At 52.2% G+C, this 17727-nt stretch overlaps 1 protein-coding gene and 1 pseudogene across 2 annotated transcripts in view; one reads left to right on the top strand and one right to left on the bottom strand.

Moving 5' to 3' along the window:
- Positions 1-17727, bottom strand: part of KANK4 (KN motif and ankyrin repeat domains 4) — an 87682-nt gene that overhangs the window by 43828 nt on the left and 26127 nt on the right. The window contains exon 1 of one of the 2 annotated variants that reach the window (XM_055140457.1): positions 359-744. The exons of the other annotated variant lie outside the window; for it this stretch is intronic. The gene's annotated coding sequence lies outside the window, so the exon portion shown is untranslated. Of the gene's footprint in view, positions 1-358; positions 745-17727 lie in introns of those variants that run through there. 2 annotated transcript variants of the gene reach the window in all.
- LOC101545847 (60S ribosomal protein L27-like) lies at positions 8972-13502 on the top strand (annotated as a pseudogene).

Here is a 17727-nt window from a genome sequence, read left to right as displayed (position 1 = left end):
TCAGTCCCCTTGCTCACCTCCAGGCCCGGTACAAACAGACCTCCCCTGGCCTCGTCCCAAACCGGAAACCCAGCTCCCCTTCTCTGCCCCCGTCCAACCTCCTCGTTCCGCGATAATAGAGCGCCACACTTCATCCCCGAACAGGCTGCGCGCCAAAATAAACTGCGTCTCAGATTCCCTGGAAAAGAAAGCTTGGCTCGGAGCCCCGCTTCCTTGCCATGAGAATTCTTGAAGCATCCGACCTTACCAGGTCAAACACCCGAGCCAGGTCGCGCACCCAGCAGCCACCCCCCACCCCGAGGCGCGGTCACTTGCAAAGACAAAGCAGATTGTCCCCCAAAGGAGAAAGGTGGATTACCGCTCTCCCTGTTTCCCACGGACCGATCCTGCCGGAAGGACGAGCTCTCCGTTTGTCCTTGCGGGGTCCCACGCCTCCCAATGTCAGTGTCCGCGATTGCAAGGAGGAGGAGGAGGAGGAGGAGGAGGAGGAGGGGGCTTTGAGGAGGCTCGGGGAGACCTGAGACACCCCCATCGGACGGCGATCCCCGCCCACCCCCCACGCCCCAACCTCCAGCTGCGTGCTTCTCACTTTCTCCGGCCAGTTCGACTGCCCGACGCCCGGGAAACAAAGACAGAACTCGGGAGGCAGCCGGGAACACACTCCCAACTCGCCCTCACCGCTCCCGCCGGCAGCGGTCCTGGAAGCCTGCAATGCAGCAGCGGGCTCCCAGCTTCCTCGGGAAGGGGAAACTCTCGGGGAGAGAGCAGGGCACCAGGACCACCCTGGGCAGCCGCGCGCCGGCATCGGCCCGTGGGGGGGGGGGTGCCTGGCGGGGGCTGGAGAGCAAGACGGGGAGGGGGGGTTGCGGCGGGGGGGGGGGATGCAGAGCAGAAGCCAGCGGACGCCCTGGGAGTTAGAGGCGCTAAGTGTGGGCTTTTTTCCCCCCGCCCCGCCGGCTGGTAACGGATCCCAGTGAGGGATCAGCGCCCTTGCGGGCAGAGCACACCCAGACTTCCCTTCCACTTCGGGGAAGAGGGGAGCAGGCTCCGGCGGGCATTCAGTGACCCCGTCCACAGCGTCCCTCGGGAAGAGGAAGTCGGCTCAGATTCCGCCCGAGCCAAGTTCCGTCCCAGAGCCGCCAGCCCTCAGGAGGGACACACCTTCACCTTCTTCCCCCCTCTCACCTCCATCTGGGCGCTCACCCGGGGCTTCCTTGGGGTGGTGGGGGGGGGAGGACGGAGGAGCGGGCGGAGCGTGGGAAGGGCTTCCTAACTAGTGATACTTTTCCTCCTTCCTCCCTGCCGCAGGCTCACCAACAAGCTTGCTAATGAGGACACCAGCATCCATCGGAGTTGAGAGACCCTAAAGGCGCATCTCCTCCCCTCTCTCTCCTTCCCTCTCTCTTTCTCCTGCCTCCCTTTCTCTTTCTCTTTCTCCTCTCTCTGTCTCTCTCCCTCTTTCTTACCCCTGTCTCTTATCTCAGCACCAGTTTCAAAATTCCCTCTCCCTCCCCACTTCCTCTCTCTCTCCCTCTCTCTTTCTCTCCCTCCCTCCCTCCCTCCCATCCTCCCTCCCTCCCTCCCATCCTCTCTCTCTCTCTCTCTCTCTCTCTCTCTCTCTCTCTCTCTCTCTCTCTCTCTCTCTCTCATCTCACTACCGCTTTCAAAACTTTCTTCTTTCCCTGCCCTTTCCTGGGCCACCATGCCCACACCCCAGGGGCTAGGAGTGTAGGGCTGAGCTGGGGACAAGAACAATGACCCATGAATTCCCAGGGCCAGGCTGGCAGCTCCCTCTTCCTGCTGCTCTACCAAACTGCCATGCCGGCGTGGCCGGGCACCGTTCCCCAGACAGAAGCAAGGGAGATGGGGCCCTAGGACCCAGCACCCAGCTCTAGGGAGACTTCTAGCTGCAGCCCGGGGGCAGAGACTTCGCTTTTTCTTTTTGTTTTATTTATTTTGCTTTTTGGGTCACACCCAGCGATGCTCAAGGGGTTACTCCTGGCTCTGCGCTCAGGAATGACTCCTGGCGGTGTTTGGGGGACCGTATGGGATGCCAGGGATTGAACCCGGGTCGGCCGAGTGCAAGGCAAACGCCCTCCCCACTGTACTACCGTCACACCTGGTGCTCAGGGTTCTGCACTCAGGGATCATTCCCGGCTGACTTGGGGTGCTAGGTAAGGTGTCTGGGACTGGGCATGGGTCAGCGCGTACAAGGCAAGCAACCTACCCGCGATACTATCTCTGGACCCAGACCCCAGACGCAGGTGTAGGAGGCTGGGAGAGGTTGCTGGGGTGCATGAAGGGGCCGAGCACCCCAGGTGGGGTCCCCTGCAGCCCAATGCAGCTCTAAGGAGCAGAGGCAGAGGGAAGGTCCTTGGAGACAGAGACTCCGGGATCCCCCAAACCGGCCCACTGCAGGGCCCGGAGGAGCTCCAGGCGGATGTGGTGGGTGAGGCTCAGGGGCACCTCAAGGCTCCTCTGCGGGCTCAGCAGGACCTCCGGGGCGGACCTGGGGCTGGAGTGACACCATACGGCAGGTGAGGCCCTGGATACAGGCCTTGATCCGTGGCATCACACAGGTGCCCCAACCCCTGCCAGGAGTAAGCCCTGGGCAGTGCCAAGTGTGGCCCCCAGACTACTAAACAACTGAGACAAAGAGAAAAAAAAAGGGGGAAACTCTAGGAGATGCAGCCCCATCCCCCCCCCCCCCCCCCGTCACAGACGCCGTGTGGCCAGGCCAGTCCTCGGTGCTCCCCCCCCCACACACACACACCCCAGCAGGCATCACCTGAACGCTCGGGGCTGCCTTGGCACCTCTGTCAAAGCTGCGCTCCCTGCAAAGACCCTGAGCACAGGTGATCTCTCCGGAAGTGCCGGGGAGCACCACTCGCCAAGATGACTCGGAAGCTGGAACCCGGGGGCTGGAGGGGGTGACCACACACGTGCACGATTCACACGCTCACACAGGCACCTTCACACGCTCACACAGGCACCTTCACACACCTTGTCGAGGACGCTGTCCTGATGTCTTCAGACTTTCTGGAAAGATCCCAAGCCCCTCATGAGATGCTGACCTTGGCTTTCTCTAAGGGGCAGGGGTTCTCTCTGAGTCTGCAGGGTGCCCAGCTGCCCCGTCCGCCTCGGTGTTGAGGGACTGAGTGAGTGAGTGAGTGAGTGAGTGAGTGAGTGAGTGAGTGAGTGAGTGAGTGAGTGGGTGGGTGGGTGGGTGGGTGGGTGAGTGAGTGAGTGAGTGAGTGAGTGAGTGAGTGAGTGAGTGAGTGAGTGAGGGGCCTCTCCAGCGACGCTCAGCAGCTGGGACAGTGGTTCAGTGAGCACCTGGTGATGCGGTGATATAGTGCTGGGTGTTCCTGGGCCACCATGGCAATGCTCAGGGGTGGGAGGTGGGGGCAGTGTTGGTCACAAGACTGAAATCTGAGGAAAGTTCCTGAGGCATAGCCTTGCAAACAAGGCTGTGTTAGGCCGCACACAGACAAGGAACTACGTGACTGGCTGGTGGTCAGCAGGGAGGCTTGCAGCTGCTTTGTCCCAAAAGCACTTATCTAAGGTGTTTTGCTTAGATAATGATTCACTGCCCCCTTGAACATATGAGAACATCCTGCTTACACAGGACTCATCATCATCATCATCATCATCATCATCCCGTTGATCATTGATCTTCTCGAGCGGTCTCAGTAACGTCTCCATTCGTCCTATCCCTGAGATTTTAGCAGCCTCTCTTTACTCTTCTTTCCCAACGGTGCCACATTGGAGGCTCTTTCAGGGTCAGGGGAATGAGACCCATCATTGTTACTGGTTTTGGCATATGAATACGTGTAGGATGACATTACTTTGTCCTTTCCCTCCTTGCCACAAGTAGCTTGTCCCGGTTTTACCCAGAGTTTAGGCTTACCCCAGTCACACCCATCAAGGTGTTCCCGAATCTCTCCCATCCCTTTGTTTAGCTATAATCACTTCTCCATGCTCTCTTCCCCAAAAGAGTTAATCCTCTGGCTTTCCCTTAATCCGACTCTGCTAATTTGCAAGGTCAGACCTTCCTAGGATACTGAATTTATATTATATAAGTTAATATTGCCTTTCTCTTCTTCTTGTGCCTTTTGAATAATTTACTTTAAAGCTATGACTGTTTTGTATAGACACAAGAAGACAATATTATGTTTTTATAACTTGGGAATTAATTGGCCTCAAATATTATTCCCTCCCGGGCCTCTGCTTTCTCCACTTAAGCCTCAGTTGCCCTCAGCTCCTAGCATCCCAAAGTAGGGTCCCCGACGTGGGACAGGAAGGATCCAGGGCAAGCGGTTAGTTATGTGCTACCCTGGCATCGAGATGGGCCTGGCCAAAGTGCCTAATTCTTAACTATAAGTTAAGAGCTTGATCATAGACAAATGCTGTCATGATCCAATAGTAATTATGAGACTGGGACCCTGCAGGGATAGGAAAGACTGATCTGGCCTGAGCACTGTAGTCTGAGATTGAGATGGCCCCAGGAGAGCAATTCTATAAGCTTTAATGCATCTCTTATTGTGTCCATACAAAATAATTAATATTATGAATTCTTATATGTTTGCTGGCTGAGGAGAAGAGAAACACGTTCATGGGACTCCACCCTTGGGTGGATCCTCCTGCTGAAAGAGAATTAAGTCCTAGGAGAAGCATCCCCTAAGGGAAAGGACCTTACCCTATTGATGGTGACCACACCTACGTGTAGGCCCCAACCCCCTGATGCTGTGGAGATTTAACTAGGCTGTGAGAGTGGGTTGGGGGCCAGATCCACGGGCCAGATCCGCGAGCCAGATCCACGGGGCAGATCCACGGGGAGAGATCCAGGAGAGCGGGAGAGAAGCGGAGGGAGAGAATGAAATAAACGGATCGAGCAACCAGTTTGGCCTTCTTCCTTCTTCCTTCCGTCGCCTGCCCTCGACCGACGGCACACACAGCGGTTCTGGGGCACCGGACGCGGGCGGAGAGACACAGCCGCCCGGAGAGCCCGAGAGTGCACGCGCCCCCTCGGCGTTCTTTAGTTTTTTACAAATACGCCACGAGGAGCTTGCCAGGCTCTCCCATGCAAGCAGGAAACTCTCGATAGCTTGCCAGGCTCTCCCATGCAGGCAGGAAACTCTTGATAGTTTGCCAGGTTCTCTGAGAGGGAGAACTAAGCTATAAGATGTCTTCCGGGAGCTTGGTTTTATAGTCTCTGGATGTTGGCCGTTGATGGGATTACACAGCGCCAGGGGGCAGTTTCTGGGTGTGACTGCCTAGCTACTGGAAAATGGGGCATCTGGGTGGAAGAGGTCCAGTCCCGATCCAAGTAGGCTTGGAGATCTCAGACCCGGGTCCTGCACACCTGGGTTCCTCTGCTGGTTCCTTCATGCCTGAAGCTCGTCCAAAAGTGTGGAGAGGGGCCTTGAGCATGGCTGTGGCTAGGTTCCAGAGGTCTTCAGCTGCCAGGGCTCTGCTCGGGGTGGGGAGGGAGACTCAACCCGCCCCCCTTCGAGGGGCCCCGGTGAAGACAGCCAGGCGCGGGGCAAAAGACTAAATGTAGATGATTAAATGTATGATGTTAATGTTTTGATCACATGCCCTTTGGTCACATAACCCAAATGATGTGTGTCTTTGTGTATCGTTTTATAATCAAAGGAGGCTGCAGAATCTGAATAGCCTGAGCGAGCTACAGCCCTCCGAGCTTCACTCATTCCTCTCACCTGAGTCTGCCTCTGCGCCTCCGACAATATTGATCGATCAACTTAACCAGGACTATACCAGCAACACTCAGGAGATCAGCCGCCCACCAACCACCAGCTCTTTTCTGATCGCCTACTTTCAGATCAAGATTGCACTGGTCTGGAAAGGACTTTGCAGGTCCTCTAATGTGGAAGTTTGGCTACTCCCCCCTTTCAGAAAAAATAGCAGGGCTGCAAGAGATGCTCCAGGAGCATATGTGCAAGACCTGGGTTCGAGACCTGGTCCTAGATGGTTCCCACCACACAGAGCTGGGGGTAGTTCCCCAGCACCCGGGTGTGGCTTCCCAAACAGAACAAATGAATCTTTCATTCACACCCTGAGCCCCCGAAACTTACCTTCTTTTGGGGGGGGATAGGTTTTGAGCTGTAACTGCCAATACTCAGGGTTTATTTTTTGCTCCTCACTAAGGGATCATGCATGTCGAGCTTGGGGAACCATTTGGGGTGCAGGGGATCGAACCTGGGTCAGCCACATGCAAGGCAAGCTCCCTGCTCACTGTATTCTCTCTCCAACCCTTTTTGTTTTGTTTTGTTCTGGGGTCATACTGGCAGTGCTCAGGACTTACTCTTGGCTCTGCACTCAGGGATCACTCCCGGCAATGCTCAGGCAAGTGACCTACTCGCTGTACTATTTGTCTGGCCCCAGAAATTTACCTGTTATTAAGCAAGCAAACAGAAAGTACAGTGATACTTTGGGCAGAAAGTACTGGGCGAGGTGGTCCCAAGGTTGGGACCAAGGCCCACAGGCTCATTCCAGTGCCAACCCCTAGGGGGCAGTATCTCCTACTCTGGGCAACAGCTCTAATGCAATCCTTCTGATCCGGAAACCAGCCTCTGGGTGTGCGACCTTAGAAGGGCACTCCCAGTTTGCCCTCCCACTGCCAAGCCCAGGGCCACTCGCCTGGCTTCCCCAACCACCACCCTCTCACCACACACACACACACACACACACACACACACACACACACACCATCCCCTCTCCACAGTAAGCCTTTCATGCCAGGGTGAGTCTCCATCCTCTGAAATCCCACACAGGAGAAATGCTTTTCATTCTCCAACTGAGCCACATTCCCAGGGCCCAAAAATGTCTCTATTAAAGGCCAGAGAAGAACTCCAGAAGGTTTGGAATGAGGCTAATAGAGCTGCGAACATTCAGATCACCGGGTTCTACCAACATGAGGAGATCCACGGATCCCTGCCCCGGTGCTGTCTCGGAGCTGGGCATAAGCAAGCCTGGAGATGCTGCCTTCTCTGTATAAAGGGATCTTGGGCAAATTCCTCCACCTCAGGGTACTGCTGCTGAGGTGCAAATGAAAGCATTCTGACACTCTGGGTTCCTCAGAAGCTACACAAATAATCATGTAGCATCACCAGGGGCCGAGAGACAGGGCCGGGGTTAAGGCACTTGCCTTGCATGGGGCCCCACTATGGTTTGACTCCCAGCACTGCATATGGTTCCCTGAGCATCGCCAGAGGTCACTCCTGAGCATAGAGCCAAGAATAGCCTACAACCCGCCCCCCATAATCCCACCCACCAAAAAGCACCATAAATAAACTAAGGAGAGAGATATTAGTATACATATATTAATATGTATTGTGTATTAATATGTCATATTAATATATCACTATATTGGTATACATATATTAATATAGTGTGTATTAATGTAATTGTTAACATTAATAATTAATATATAGTATAGTATATTAGTATGTCACTGTCACTGTCATCTCATTGCTCATAGATTTGTTTGAGCACGCACCAGTAACGTCTCTCATTGTGAGACTTCTTGTTACTGTTTTTGGCATATCCAATACGCCACGAGTAGCTTGCCAGGCTCTGCTGTGCGGGCGCGATACTCTCGGTAGCTTGCCAGGCTCTCCGAGAGGGGCGGAGGAATTGAACATGGGTCAGCCGCATGAAAGACAAACGCCCTACCGCTGTACTATCGCTCCAGCCCATATTAGTATACATATATTAATATGTAATGTGTATTAATATGTGGCATTAATATATTACTATATACCAATGTGCATATATATATACATATATATATATATATATATATATATATATATATTAGTTTTGTTTTGTGGCCACATCTGGCCAGGGCTCAGGGCTAACTCCTGGCTCTGCACTCAGGGATCACACTTGGAGGACCTGGGGGACCATATGGGATGTCGGGGATCGAATCTGGGTTGGCCATATGCAAGGCAAGTGCCCTACCCACTGTTCTCTGGCCCCAGGTGTCAGTATATGAATAGCAGGTATACTTCCAGCACAGGCGGGAGAGACCTGGTAAAGCTCACAGCTCACCACGTGGGCCCCAGACACCACCATTAAGAAGCTCAGTGAATGCAGGGGACCTGGGGGGGAAGGAAGGGAAGGTCAGTCAGGAAGTTACCCCAAAGGCCCAGTGAAGTCGTTTAAACTCCACATCACTGTAGACACCTGGTCCCCGTGAGAGGGTCTCCAGAGTAAATGTGCTCCCCTGTAAATATGCCTCTGCTCTGCCTTCAAGATTCGTCCCAGGAGGTGACCTTTGGCAAAATCATATTTAGGAATGGAGGATATTTGCTTTTCCATACCTGCCAGTTATTGCCTTCCACCTTGTCACTGGGCAATTGACTAATGTGCCTTGAAGGACTGAAAACTCCTTGATGATGAGAAATAAAGGTTCCTTTATCTGAGTCACTCACAGTGCCCAGGAGATGCCCTAACAGGGCCCTGGCAGCGAGTCTGCGATTACTGTCTCAATTTTTGAAATCTACATTTCTCAAATCAGAGTCCCTCATCCAGGGGTAAAGAGTCAGGGTTTCCCAAGCGTCTTAAGTGGATCTGAATATGTAAACCCTCTTCAGCGTTCACAGCCAAGTCACAATTACGTACAACTTCATCTTTACAAGGAACTCACAATCTAGCAAGTTATTGAGATGGTAATAAATGGGGCTGGAGTTATAGCACAGGTAGGGCTTTTGCCTTGCACACGGCCGACCCGGGTTCGATTCCCCCGAGCACTGCCAAGAGTAATTCCTGAGTGCATGATCCAGGAGTAACCCCTGTGCATCACTGGGTGTGACCCAAAAAGGAAAAAAAAAAAGAGGTAATAAACCTTGGTACTCATAAACACAAATTAGTTCATCACAAAAGTCGATGAGAACATTCATTCTCCCTTCTGTGAGGAACAGCGACCTCCATCCATCATGGAACAATGTCACCAAATGTCACCAACGTCACCTCGGTCCTGTGTGGGCGCCGGGGCCAGGAGCTGGAATTTACCCTGTACTCTGCTTTGTGAGAGCACAGAAGACATTGTCATGCTTTCTTCCTGGGCTGGCGGGATCTTGTGAACACCCTTCCTTTGCTTCAGGAATTTCCTTCCTCAGGAGTCCACTCCCCAGGGCTGCAACCAGGGTAGGGGAACAGAAATGCCAGCCCAGGCCCCCACCCCCAAATATGTCTTTGACAGAAGGTTATGCCAACGCCCCCCTCAAGGCCTTCTCCCTAGAATGATCTGATCAATGGGGAAGCAGAATTTGAGTGGGCCTGGTTCGGTAACTTCCTCACTGACCTTCCCTTTCATCCCCCGAGTCCTCCGTCACACTCACGGAGCGACTCAGGCTGGCGTCTGGGACCCTGTGGCGAGCTTTGCTGGCCCCCTCCCGCCAGTTTGGAAGGTTTATGTGCAACTAATAAATCTCCCTTTCATTTTTCTTTTAAAAAATGGAGGTCACACCCAGCGGTGCAGGAGAGGGACAGGGGGTGACAGAGATTAAACTCAGGGCCTTACTGATCTCGATCAAAAAACAAAACAAAACAAAACAAAAAACATTTGCACACAGGCTCAACCTGTAACAACATGTTAGTAATCTCTTGTACAAGGGCTTCATGGCTCCAGGGTGAAATACAACAATCTCCACACACTTTTTCAGATCATTTTTGGTGGATTATTCATAACAAGCGACACAAAATCGATTATTTAGGGACAGGTTTTAGGGGTGGTGGGAATATTCGAAATAATGGTGGTGGGATGAGGGAAGGGTAGTGGAATTGGTGTTGGAATATTGAAGGTAATAAATTCTTGTGAACAACTTTATGAAAATAAAATTAAGTTTAAAAAGCTAAAAAAAGAAAAAAATTAAACTCAGTACCTTCCAGGGGCCAGGAATGTGCTCTGTCTAGTAAGTCACATCCTTGACCCCTTTTGTCTCTTTTAATCAATCTAATACTTGGTTATGTGTTCAGCTTCTGAAAAGCCCAGAGGGGTACAGGATGATATATACACAGATATACATATTTTTTTTCTCAGTTTTGGGCCATACCCACCAAGTGGGGCTCAGGGAACCATATGGGAGTGGTCAGGGATCAAATATGGGTCGGCCACTTGTGAGACAAGTAGCCACATGGGCAGAGGCACCCAGAGGTGTCTAGACCAGACTCCACACTGGAAGAAAGTGTCCTGGACAAGGCAGGGCTTCAGGCTAGTGGTTTGGGGAGAGGTGGCACCCTCCAACCGATTCCTAGAACAGCTTTGCTTGGAAACTCTCCCCCGGGACTGCTATAACACAGCGCTGTCACTGGCTTGATCTTTTGCCTGTCTGTTTTTGTTTGGGGGCCACACCCGGCGATGCACAGGGTTTACTCCTGCCTCTGCACTCAGGGTTCACGCCTGGCAGTGCTCACCGGACCATACCGAATGCCGGAATCAAACCCAGGTCAACCTCACACAAGGCAAGCACCCTACCCACTGAGCCATCTCTCCAGCCCTCATTGGCTTGACTTTTAATCCATTTCTATAACTCGTAGAAGACACAGAGAGAGAATACAGAGGGGAGAGAGTCTGCCTTGTATGTGGCCAAGCTGAGTTCAAGCCCCAACAATCCGTTCAGTCCCCTGAGTAGTGCCAGAGTGACACCTGGGTCCAGAGCCAGGAGTAAGCCCCGAGCACCGTTGCATGTGACCCCCTAGACCAAAGCAGAAACACAACACTTCCGGGAGCTTCTGCTGATGCTCGGCCCAGCAGCTGCTGCCCGAGAGTTCTGATTCCTTTCCTCTTTGACCCTCAGCCTTTGCCATGACCACCTCCTCTCCCACCGAAGTGGTGGGTGGTGGGGCACAGAGAGATGGCCCCTGAGGCTGAGTGCTGAGCCCAGCGGGACAGAGTCAGGATGACTTGGGAGCCACCGCGTGCAGTGAACCCAGGAAATCAGCTTCTTCCCCCGCCCCCATCCCCAATCCATGTCATGAAAGCATCTCCAGGCAAGCCCAGGCACAGCCCAGCGCCCCTCTCCCGGGGCGGCCCCCGCGTGCCACCGCTGCCCCAGGGTGGAATCCAGCTGCCACCTTCACGGGCAGGCTGGCCTGGCAGCGCGTGGCACAGGCACAGAGCCTGCGTGGGCAGGGAGGAAGGTTTGTCTTGGCACCCGCGGGAAAGTCGTTGAAGCAAACCCTGCCCCAATAAGTCAGCGCCAGGCACCTGGGGAGAGCCGGCCGTGCTTTGAGATGTCTCGGGCAGGTTGGCAGGCTGTCTGGTGTGGTTTCCCAAGCCTCCCTCGGGCGCCCTAGCAAGGGCAGCCTGAGCAAGGGGAGGGGCTGGTAAGATGTGGCTCCCACAGGGCTGAGGGTCCCCAGCCACTGCGGCAGGTGGCCCAGAGTCAACGAGAGAGGACGGGGTCTAGGAACTTCAGGCAATTGCTACCTTGGCCCCACTGGGCAAAGCCAGGGAAAGGCATACATTGTTCCCGCTTGGGTTTTGTCTGAATGTAGATCAAGCCACTCGTCCCCCAAATGTGCATCCTATGTTGGTATCATGCACGGCAGCTCACAGAGGTCCCAATAAGGGTGAAGGGGGGACTTTGGAACACTTTCGTCATTTGAGGGACATAGCTGGCTATGCTCAGAGGACAACAGGGGATTTCAGAGATCAAACCTAGACCAGTAGTGGGAAGGCAAGTACCTTACCCACTAGTCTATCCCTCTAGGCCTGGAGCAGACTTTTTCTGGGTGATGCCCACTGGAGCAAATAGTTGAGCAATGGGATGACAGTGATAAAGTGATTTATTAAAAAAAATAAATAATAAAGCTGATATTGCATGTCCTTCTCTCCCGGAAGGGAACACAAAATGACACTTGCTATGGCCATGCCACCGGATCCTGAAACAGGCTGTTTCACCCAGAGGGGGCGGGTGAGAGCCCTCCCCACGCTAAAACCTCCTGAACCCAACAGCCGCCATACTCAAGGCCATTCCCCACATGCTCCGGCCGCCGAGTCTCACGCATGAGTGAACCTGTTCCTGGACCTCGAGGCCGCATTTGAGGCTGCTTCACACATCATAAGACACACCCTACCCATTCCCGAAGAGTACCGCACCACATTTGATGGGGCTCAAATAGGAGCCAACCAATCATAGAGGGAAATATATATATATATATATATACATATACATATATATTTATAGATATCTATATATGAAAGTTCACAAGGCTCAACCTTTAACAACATGTTAGTGATATCTTAGAGAAGGTCTTAATGGCCCCTGCCAAAATAGAACAATCTTCACACTCTTTCCCCAAAGGATACTTTTTTGGGTAGCATTTTCAGCGTTTTCTAAAATTTTTAATTTTAATTAATTACTTAATTTATTTTCAGTGGTCTTTTAGAACAAATAATACAAAATATATTATTTCGGTTCTGCTTTGGGACAGGGATTGGGGTTTGGGATGGAAACATCCCAAACATGGTGGTGGGAAGGTGTAATGGTGGTGGGACTGGTGTTTGAATATTAAGTGCAATTAAATATGGTGAACTACATTACAAAATAGCACTGTTGTCCCATTGTTCGTGGATTTGCTCGAGCGGGTCACAGTAGCGTCTCCATTGTGAGACTTGTTGTTACTGTTTTTGACATATTGAATATGCCACGGGTTGTTTGCCAGGCTCTGTCGTGCGGGCGGGATACTCTCGGTAGCTTGCTGGGCTCTCCGAGAGGGATGGAGGAATCGAACCCTGGGTCAGTTGGGCTGCATTCAAGGCAAACGCCCTACCTGCTGTGCTGTCGTTCCAGTCCACCTTACAAAAAACAAACAAACAAACAAAAACCAAACCAAAACAAAACAAAAAAGCTGGCTGCAGGCCCGAGTGCTTTCTGTCGAAACGGGCAAATTCACGAAACCCCGGGAAGGTGGTGCTGGTCCTACCTGGATACTCCTCGGGGCACAAAGCATTCATCACAAAGAACACTGATAACCGTGCCTCAGACTGCCCGACAGACACGCCCTGCAGCCTGGGAGTGACCGCTATCCTCGCAAAGTGACAGCTGCCACGGGCAAGAAGAACACCACCAAAAGGAAGATGAAGTCTTCCGTGAGAGTTTAGAACTATAATCACCTAATCCCCATGAGGTACTTCGTGTACACCGCCGTGGACAAAACCATCCTCAACAAGAATGTCTGCAGAGACCCAGCTCTTTCTGCTGTTGCTGCTCTTTGGGTTACACCCTGCGATGCTCAGGGGTCACTCCTAGCCAGGAATTACTCCTGGCAGTACCCAGGGGACCATATGGGATGCTGGGAATCGAACCTGGCCAGCCTGTGCAAGGCAAATGCCCTCCCCGCTGTGCTATGGCTCCAGCCCCAGAGACCCAGCTCTTGAACGCAAAGCCCGGAGAGAGGTCAAGGTCAAGTTCAAGGAGAGTTACAAGACTGGCAAGAACAAATGGTTCTCTTAGAAGCTGCGGTTTTAAATGTTATTTCAATCATTAAAAAAAAAAAAATCAGGAAATCCAGAGCAACCGCGCATGACACGGCCCCTCTGCTCCTCAAAGACTATGATCCCGGAGATCTACTAACCCATTTTGGCACCCAGCGGCTTCTTATAGAAATGCATCTAGACTGTGATCTGAGCTAAAATATCAGAAATCCAAAATCTCATACAATCTTCATTCTCAGCAATGGAAAACAAATTATCAAATGATACCTTTTCAGCAGGTTTGATTGTTGGGGGGAAATTCCAAATAATAATAGTGAGTTCTCTGTTGAAATATTGAATGTATTCAAAGTATAGAGAGAATAAAGTGAAGATCATTAGCCACTCAGGTGGGGGGGTGGGTGGGGGAGGGGGTATATTGGGGTTCTTGGTGGGGGAACAGGTGCACTGGTGAAGGGATGGGCGTTTGATCATTATATGACTGAGACTTAAACCTGAAAGCTTTGCAACTTTTGTCATGGTGATTCAATAAAATAAAAATTAAATTAAAAATTCAAATAAAAAAATAATAAAGCTGGATATGATTTTCGGGGGAAGGGGTTTGACTCCACTTGGGCTACTCCCAGCTCTGCCGGACACACAGAGCACTGCTCAGGGGGCCTTGTAGTGCCCAGGGTCCCCACCTTTGAGCCATGTCATTTTTTTTTTGAACCACACCCAGCAGTACTTAGGGTTTACTCCCGGCTCTGTGCTCACGGATCAATCACGGCGGTGCTCAGGGGTCCATTTATGGGATGCTGGGGACTGAACGCCATTGGCTCGTGCAAGGCACTGCGCCTTATCTGCGGTACTATCTCCCCCGCTCGTACATCATTTGTTTTCCCCTAAGTACCCCCAGGCATGCTCATGTCTTTTTTTCCTGATGATTCTTTTTTTCCAACCTGATTCTGGGGCTTTCATAAGTCAAGGCCCCTCTTCCATGTCTCTGGGGGGGTCCTGAAGGCCCCAGCCCAAGGCACTGCTGGAGGCCAGTATTCCTTGGGCCTGATGCTGAGCCACAACCGGAAACCTGGGGCAGTCTCTTCACTTACTCCCAGGGAAACTGCAGTGCCATGACTTGCCCGGCCCAGCAGCCCCAGCGCAATCCTGTCTGACCATCAGGGGGGTGGCGCTGGTCTGTAGTTGTGCTGTCCAGGGCACCAAATGACAGTTTGGGGTTTGTTTGTTCTAAATCAGCAACGTGGAGGGTCTCGGTAGATAGTCTGTCGGGTAAGGCAACTGCCTCGTGCATGGCCTATCCAGTTTTGATCCTGGTGTGGAATATAATTCCCCGAGCACCTCCAGGAGTAATTCCGGAGCACAGAGCCAGGAGTAAGCTCTGAGCACCGCAGGGTGTCACGTTAAATTTTAAAAGCCGTGTGGGACTGGGGAGAGAGCAGGAAGGATTGAAGCATGTGTCTGGCACGCGTGAGGCCCTGAGCTTGATCCTTGGCACCTGGCCAGGTCCAGCACCTCCAGGAGGGGGTGGGGGTGGGGTCCTGTTGAGTAGTGTTTGAGTAGTGCTGGCTGCACGGCCAGGGTTAACCACTGAAACCTTTGGCCTGGGTCCCCCCAAGCCCCCTGGGCACTGCTTAGGAGGATGAAAAATAAGCGGATGGGCTGGAGAGATGGTACAGTAGGCTGGGCGCTTGCCTTGCAGGCAGCTGACCCGGGTTCTATTCCCGCATCCCGTAGCCCGCCAGGAGTGGTCCCTGAATGCAGAGACAGGAATAAACCCTGAGCACCCCCAGGTGTAGCCCCCAAACAAACAAACAAAATGCACTGAAAAATAAAAACCAGCAACATGACCGTTTCCACATGGACCAATGCAGCCGCTACTTAGATCAGGGAGCCAAGTGCCGCTCTCAGTCCCACTGGCAACGCCTGCCCCGCCCACAGCCCGGCTGCAGGACGCGGTGAGGCCGGCAAGCAGCTTGCGCCCACCTCACAAGGTGCTCCCCAGACTCCCCTATCCCTCCCCCCAGCCTGGCTCGGCCCCCGACAGCGCCATCAGCCGCTAAGCGGGGGAGAGATGTTACAGAGGAGAAAGGACTGAGCCCCCCAAACCCTCCCTGCAGTCTCCGGGGGAAATGCCAAAGGGACGTGCGTACTTAGCACATCTCTTCCTTTCCACCCTCAGCCAGGCTGCTCCAGGAGCACTGTGCGCTGTTTCCGGCTTCCCTTCTACCCTTTTGCCAACTCCCCACCTCTGGCACCTACTCCCTGGCCTCGGGTGGCCTCTCTCCCCACTTCAGTGGGAATCTCACTATGGACTCCTTTTGTCCGGTGCTCACACATCGCAAGAACAGAGAGCAACAGCCAAGCAGCGTACACTGGAGTCTGAAGGCTCCGCAGTGAGAGTGTTTGAATACTCATGTCTTAAGCGTTTCAAGTCTGACATGCCCATAGCACAGATGGGAAAACTGAGACCTGATATGAACGGGATAGGTGTGAATACTTACACTGTTCTCCGAACAACAGCCATTAGGATTGTTTTAGCTGGGCTGTCTGCTATTGCGCACATGGTGACTTTTTTTTAAACGATCTCAAGCCTGGAGAAATGGCATAGCGGTTTATAGCTCCTGCAAATGTGGACTCCTGACGTGCCAGGCGTGATTCTGGGCCAGAGCCAACCATGTGTTACCACCCAAAGCAAGCGGCACTCAGTAGTGGAGTGCCGTGACGTCCTTGCATGTGATGTCCGGAGTTGGAACCTTAGCAAACAGAGAAGCCGACTTTCTGGGGCCCGGACGTGCTCCCCTAGAAAGGGCATACACGTTCCAGGCTCAGTCCCCCAAATCACAAAATAAAAAGCTCATCACAAGCGTCTTTTCTCAGAATACACAAGCCAGCGACCATAATAGGAGGGTGCTATTTCTTTCTTTCTTTCTTTCTTTCTTTCTTTCTTTCTTTCTTTCTTTCTTTCTTTCTTTCTTTCTTTCTTTCTTTCTTTCTTTTCTTTCTTCCTTCCTGCTTTTTTTTGGGGTCACACCTGGCTATGCTCAGAGGTTACTCCTGGCTCTGCACTCAGGAATCACTCCTGGCGGTGCTCAAGGGACCATATGGGATGCTGGGGATCGAACCCGGGTCGGCCGCGTGCAAGGCAAACGCCCTACCCGCTGTACTATAGCTCCAGCCCCGCGCTATTACTTTCTTTAATGAGCTGATAAGTTGAAGGCAAAAAGGCTAATCAATGGCAGGGTTAGAATTTAAATTGTGGTGCTTCTAACTCTAGAAATCAAAGTCAGGGCTTTTTTTTTTTTTTTTTTTTGCTGGGGAGAGGTGGTCACACAAGCAGTGCTCAGAGACCACTCTCTGCTTGGTGCCTGGGGGTGCGGGGTACTCTTGGAGCTGCTGGGGGACCGTGTGTTTCCAGGGACCAAAGCCAAGCCCCAGACACGCAAAGTTAGTGCTCTTGCCCACAAACCTACGTCTCCAGCCCTAGAGAACAAGCTGTTAAGTTTTGGGACAACCCCTGGCTGTGCTCAGGGATCACTCCTGGTGGGGCTCACGGGACCGTATGTGGTGCCAAATATCAAACCCAGGCTGGCTGCATGCATGGCCAGTGCCCTACCCTGGCACTATCTCTCTGGTCCCACTAACAAGCTGATACACTTTGTGTCCCGGTCCTTGCAGATATGAGTTCTGTAACCTCATGCAGCAAGCCGCCAGTGGAGTCCAAATGCAAAGAGAAGAAACTAGACTGAAAGATTTAGCAAAGGAAGGAGTCTAGCCTCAAAGCACCATCCCCGCTCCTGATCACTAAATACACTGTATCACTGTCACTGTCATCATTGCTCATCGATTTGCTTGAGCAGGCACCAGTAACGTCTCCATTGTGATACTTGTCGTTACTCTTTTTGGCATATCAAATATGCCACGGGGAGCTTGCCAGGCTCTGCCATGCAGGCAGGATACTCTCGGTAGCTTGCCGGGCTCTCCAAGAGGGACAGAGGAATCGAACCCGGGTCACTGTGTGCAAGGCAAACGCCCTACCCGTTGTTCTATCGGTTGCTAACGATCCCTGCTTACCATGAAATGTATATTTGAAAGATACAGAATATTTTAAATACTTTAAAAAGAATGCAGAATATTCTTTGCTACGTAGGAAATGAAAATGTATAACCTTGCTGAAAGGTAACTCTCCAGTGGGTTTGTTTTAATTATGTGATGCCAGCATTTTAATTCTAGAAAACTAAACGAAGGAAATAATATTTAGTTAA

The sequence above is a fragment of the Sorex araneus genome, chromosome 5 (genome assembly GCF_027595985.1).
Source record: "Sorex araneus isolate mSorAra2 chromosome 5, mSorAra2.pri, whole genome shotgun sequence".
NCBI lineage: Eukaryota > Metazoa > Chordata > Mammalia > Eulipotyphla > Soricidae > Sorex > Sorex araneus.
The sequence above is the reverse complement of the archived record's forward strand: the minus strand, read 5'-3'. Positions and strand labels throughout refer to the sequence as shown.